Source organism: Salmo salar, chromosome 06 (genome assembly GCF_965601325.2).
Source record: "Salmo salar chromosome 06, fSalSal1, whole genome shotgun sequence".
NCBI classification, from domain to species: domain Eukaryota; kingdom Metazoa; phylum Chordata; class Actinopteri; order Salmoniformes; family Salmonidae; genus Salmo; species Salmo salar.
The window spans coordinates 74,091,501-74,097,500 of record NC_138296.1 but is presented as its reverse complement, the minus strand read 5'-3'; the positions used below and the strand labels follow the sequence as shown (position 1 = coordinate 74,097,500).

The window sequence follows — 6,000 nt, the reverse complement described above, 5'->3', positions numbered from 1 at the left end:
CTCCTTCTCCCCTCTACATCGTCTCTGAGGTCACAGAGGGCAAAGGGCACCGAGGAGTCGCGTGGGTTTGGAAAGTCCTCCAGTGGTTACGGTCAAAACCAGCTCTCAAAACACAGTCAAGGTCAGTACTCAAAACACGGTCAAATCCAATCCAAATATTGTCGAATCCAGTTCTCCAAATACAATTAAATTCAGTGCTCAAAACAAGGTCAAATCCAATTCGTGCTCTCCAACCCGGCGACATACACACTTCACACACCCTTCGTTGCCTGCGTGTGTGTGTCAGTGTGTGTTTTCGCCCTACTAGGCTACATGGTAGAAGCATCCTCTTTGATGGAACAGAGGCTGAGTAGGGGGCCAGGGCTAGCCTGCTGTCATGCCTCAAGCCTGGGGTTGGACGTCCCGAGAGCTGGGCTGAGGCTGGAGCTCCTGGAGGTAGGAGGTAAGAGGCTGCCTGAGGAGGTCTATAGGCTGGGGAATAAGTCCTTCAGCTGGGGTAGAATTCCAGAGGTCAGGTGTGGAGGTCTGGAGGAAACTATCCAAGTCCTGTCAAGAGAGGTTTGTAGACTGACGTGGAAAGTCTGAGGGTTGAAGAAGTATTCCAGCCTCTCCTTGAACTTCCCTCGTTTTTTTCCTTCCCGTCTTCACTTTCCTCCTCTACTGCTTCTCGTCACTAAGGAAGCTGTTTACACTCCAGTCCGGGGTAGGGCCGAGTGTTTGTTCTCAATTACCCAGATAAAAAAGCCCTCTGGGCCTGCCTCAGGAACAAGGAAGAAACACAGAGGCACACGGTCCGCTGACCTCTCCTTCCACTTTCAACAAGGCAATGCTAACACACTGCAGAGGAAACACACACACACACACCTACACATACTCTTACACTGTGTGAGCGAGACAGGGGCATGCCGTCTTAGCTCTACTACCAGCCCCCAGCGCCCTACCCCAGCCTGGACTCCCTCTCTCACTCCCTCTCTCACACCCTGCTAATCACAGCCAAGTCAGAGCCAGTTAGTGAAAGAATGTCCCCTTCCCCTCTGGAGCCCTAGGCCACGTGTCCAGGGAGAGAAGCCACTGATCAGAGTAATGATCCTGAGAAAGAGTCTGGCAAGCTGGCCTCTACATCCTGGAGTCCGTCCAGTATGATCTCCTGGCAGGGTGGAAATGGTAGAAGTTTGTCTTTCTCTTCTCTCTTCCTCTTTCCCGCTGATTTGTATAACTTTTTGAGTTCAACTTTTTCTCTTTATCTCCCTCAGTTTTCTTTACCTCTAATCTGCTATCCGTCCCTTCCTCTCGGACTCTCTTTCACTCCTTTTCACCGGCCAGTGACTCGGCTCTTTCCATTATTTTAATCAGCATCCTCCCTTTCCACCCCTCCTCTTCCTTTTCTCCTCTCTCTCCCTCCCTCTTTACAGGTCCCACTCCGCTCGCTAAACTAACTCAGCACACACCCATTTCCTGAGGCCTCTACTGATACACAGAGAGAGAATGGTGGGAGTGGGATGGAGAGAGAGGGGCAGACGTAGCGGAGGTAACATGTGGACAGAGAGAAATGCCCAAATCAAGAGAGGGGGAAGAGGAAGCAGAAAAGAGAGAGGGTGGTAGAAAGAGAGAAGGGAGAGAAAGAGTTGTCAGAGGTTTAAGTAATGCAGCACTTTACTAGCAAAACGTTCTACCTGTCAGAGTCGGGATGGTGAAAACATGTGGCTCTCACGTGAATGGAGAGAAGGAACAAGAAAAGAAAGAAAAGAGAAAAGAAGGGATTGGGGGTGTAGCTTTGAAACTACAACCATACAGAAACGTAAGGTCTATACCTGGCTCTGTGTGTAGGCCTACAGAGACAGACACTACCAACAGATATACGGTGTGTACATCAGATGGCTGCCGAAGGGGGAAAAATAACAATAATACAATCCCGAATATTCATGAGGAGAAGCCTTTGAAGTGTGCTATACTTAATAAAAATATTAACATATGCAATTTTCCCCTGTAACAGCACTTCTGATGAGGCACTATGTATGCAGACATGAATATGCGCCCTGTGTGTTTTTGAGATGCAAGTCCAAGTCGATTAAACGGCGGGAAATTAGCAAGTCCAACATGCGAGCGAGACAATTTCTACAACAACTGTGAGGAAATCCACTGGAAGAAGCCTTAGGGGGGAGAATGTGTTGGACGATTATGACTTTCCCTGGGGTTTGATACAACCCGTGTCTTTAAGTGGCTGTAAGAAAATAAATAAACACTCACACAGAGGCAAACACCGGGGGTAAACACACACACATACGTGCATGCACAAACACACACAGCAGCACAGCTTTGAGGAAGCAGGAGGTAAAAGTTGGGCAACATTACTACAGCTAATTGGATTAGGACCATTACAGAGGGAAGATGCAGAGCTATTGACTAGGGCTGAGAGAGATGGAGGGAGGGAGAGAGAGAGAGAATGAAAGAGAGAGAGAGGGAGGCCATACTCTGTGGCTTAAAAGACTGAGGCACATCTGCCTGTAATTCCCTGGCTGGATCAGAGAGGAACGTAGGGATGAGGAGCTTCAATGGAAATCTGGGATCTGATCCGCACCCACTAAAACCATGGGAACTACGGCATACGGAGGTGAGGAAAGAGAGAAAACAGAGAGAGAGAGAGGAGAGAGAGAGGAGAGAGAGAGAGAGAGAGAGAGAGAGAGAAGGGTAGAGGTAGAGAGCTTACGGTGAGGACACTTAAAAGACTTATCTAAACACTTGTTCTCACTGACAGGAGGTAAAGGACAGGGAGAATAAGATAGACACAAAGGAACACACACTTGTTAGTGTGGACACACACACACACCTGGCCCCTCCGATGGGCTCAACCCTAAATCAACCTCAATGAGGTGCAAAGACCTAGGTGGTCTCACCAAATGATTAACAGTACAGAGGAGGAGAAAGAGAGAGAGAGAGAGAGAGAGAGAGAGAGAGAGAGAGAGAGAGAGAGAGAGAGAGAGAGGAGAGAGAGAGAGAGAGAGAAAAGGGGGACGAATGCTAACGGGAGGAGAGAGAGAGTGAGAGAAGGTGAAGGAGGAGAGCGAGTGGGAACTGAGTTAATAAGTCGTCTAGGAGTCAGAGTAGCTATGGGCTAACACAGCCCAGTATCCGTTACAGCAGGGACAACAAACACCAGCTATCCTGTGTGGACTGTAAAATACTGCTTTACGAGAGAACCACGCAAATACCTCCTACGATTGATGTGATCACTAAGCATGTCCATGTTAAGTGTGTTGTTTCCTGACAGATCTACATTGAAAAATGTCTGGAAGCTTTCAAAATGAGTGTAGCTTCACTTAACAAGGTGTTTAGAGGACACTCACAACAGGACCCGAGAAGTAACAAACTGAAGTTGAGTGTAATTCTGTCTGGAATGTGTGTGTTGAGTGTATGGGAATGTATAGCGTTCTGTCTTCAGAGCACAAACATTATTCTTCACACATTCTAGACTGAGTAAGGTTAATCTGTGCTTACAGAAGCCTTGAAAAGGTTGACTGTGTAAACACTACTGTGATATTCCTAAGACAACAAGTCAAACGATGGTCACCATCCTTCTCTCCATCTTGCTCTCTCATGTGTACCATTTGGGGCGGCAGGGTAGCCTAGTGGTTAGAGCGTTGGGCCAGTAACCAAAAGGTTGCTAGATCGAATCCCTGAGCTGACAATGTAAAAATCTGTCGTTCTGCCCCTGAACAAGGCAGGTAACCCACTGTTCCCCAGTAGGCTGTCATTGTAAATAAGAATGTGTTCTTAACTGACATGCCTAGTTAAATAAAGGTAAAACAATTCTCTCCCACTTCCTTCCCTTTTGCTCTCTGGCAGACTTTCTTCCTGACCTAGATAACTTTCTCTCTCCCCATCTTTCTCTCTCCCCGTCTTTCTCTCTCCCCGTCTTTCTCTCTCCCCGTCTTTCTCTCTCCCCGTCTTTCTCTCTCCCCGTCTTTCTCTCTCCCCGTCTTTCTCTCTCCCCGTCTTTCTCTCTCCCCGTCTTTCTCTCTCCCCATCTTTCTCTCTTTTTCTTTTTCTTCATTTCAGTTGAAGTCTTTCAGTTGTACAACTGACTAGGTATCCCCCTTTCCCAATCTCTGATGCAGATACTCCAGACACAGAAATACACACACGCAAGCAAGCATGTGCACACACACATACTCTCACACACACACACTCTAAGACACACACTCTAACACACACACACACTCTAACACACACACACACACACTCTAACACACACACACACACACACACAGACACACAGACACAGACAGACCACAAGAACAGCTGAGGACCTCAAGGCCAAACTGTAGTGTATTCAGTACAGAAGGCCGTGAAGGAACTCCATAATATCCTAGAGGAGCAGCTATCTGAAAGAGGAATCATGAATTCCCCACTCATTCCCACTCAGCCTCTCCCCAGGACACTTCCAACGAGGTCATTTCCTGTGCCCAGGGTTATTCCCAAAGCACCACTTCCTGTTATAGGGACAGCGCCCTGTTGAGAGATTTGTGTGTGTGTGCAAACGAGAGATTGTGTGTGTGTGTCCTCAACTGCAAGACTCTGAAAAAAATCTCCCTAGTGGCCCAATCAACCCCACGTGAGTGTCAGAGGAAGTTACACAGCTATACTCTGCACAGCAATCAATCAAGGAAAGGGCACCAGAATAGAACGGCACCAGTTTCAACAGGCTAACACACACTCAGCTCTGTCTTCCTTCACAGAGCTACACATGAATAACAGCAGGCTAACACACACTCAGCTCTGTCTTCCTTCACAGAGCTACACATGAATAACCACAGGCTAACACACACTCAGCTCTGTCTTCCTTCACAGAGCTACACATGAATAACAGCAGGCTAACACACACTCAGCTCTGTCTTCCTTCACAGAGCTACACATGAATAACCACAGGCTAACACACACTCAGCTCTGTCTTCCTTCACAGAGCTACACATGAATAACAACAGGCTAACACACACTCAGCTCTGTCTTCCTTCACAGAGCTACACATGAATAACAGCAGGCTAACACACACTCAGCTCTGTCTTCCTTCACAGAGCTACACATGAATAACCACAGGCTAACACACACTCAGCTCTGTCTTCCTTCACAGAGCTACACATGAATAACCACAGGCTAACACACACTCAGCTCTGTCTTCCTTCACAGAGCTACACATGAATAACAGCAGGCTAACACACACTCAGCTCTGTCTTCCTTCACAGAGCTACACATGAATAACAACAGGCTAACACACACACAGCTCTGTCTTCCTTCACAGAGCTACACATGAATAACAACAGGCTAACACACACTCAGCTCTGTCTTCCTTCACAGAGCTACACATGAATAACAACAGGCTAACACACACTCAGCTCTATCTTCCTTCACAGAGCTACACATGAATAACAACAGGCTAACACACACTCAGCTCTGTCTTCCTTCACAGAGCTACACATGAATAACAACAGGCTAACACACACTCAGCTCTGTCTTCCTTCACAGAGCTACACATGAATAACAACAGGCTAACACACACTCAGCTCTGTCATCCTTCACAGAGCTACACATGAATAACAACAGGCGAACACACACTCAGCTCTGTCTTCCTTCACAGAGCTACACATGAATAACCACAGGCTAACACACACTCAGCTCTGTCTTCCTTCACAGAGCTACACATGAATAACAACAGGCTAACACACACTCAGCTCTGTCTTCCTTCACAGAGCTACACATGAATAACAACAGGCTAACACACACTCAGCTCTGTCTTCCTTCACAGAGCTACACATGAATAACAACAGGCTAACACACACTCAGCTCTGTCTTCCTTCACAGAGCTACACATGAATAACAACAGGCTAACACACACTCAGCTCTGTCTTCCTTCACAGAGCTACACATGAATAACAACAGGCTAACACACACTCAGCTCTGTCTTCCTTCACAGAGCTACACATGAATAACCACAGGCTAACACAC

General features: G+C 47.2%; 1 protein-coding gene across 11 annotated transcripts in view; it reads right to left on the bottom strand.

The window, feature by feature from the left end:
- Positions 1-6,000, bottom strand: part of utrn (utrophin) — a 306,152-nt gene that overhangs the window by 100,537 nt on the left and 199,615 nt on the right. The window contains exon 1 of one of the 11 annotated variants that reach the window (XM_082976959.1): positions 1-1,318. This exon is cut by the window's left edge and continues 73 nt beyond it. The exons of the other annotated variants lie outside the window; for them this stretch is intronic. The gene's annotated coding sequence lies outside the window, so the exon portion shown is untranslated. Of the gene's footprint in view, positions 1,319-6,000 lie in introns of those variants that run through there. 11 annotated transcript variants of the gene reach the window in all.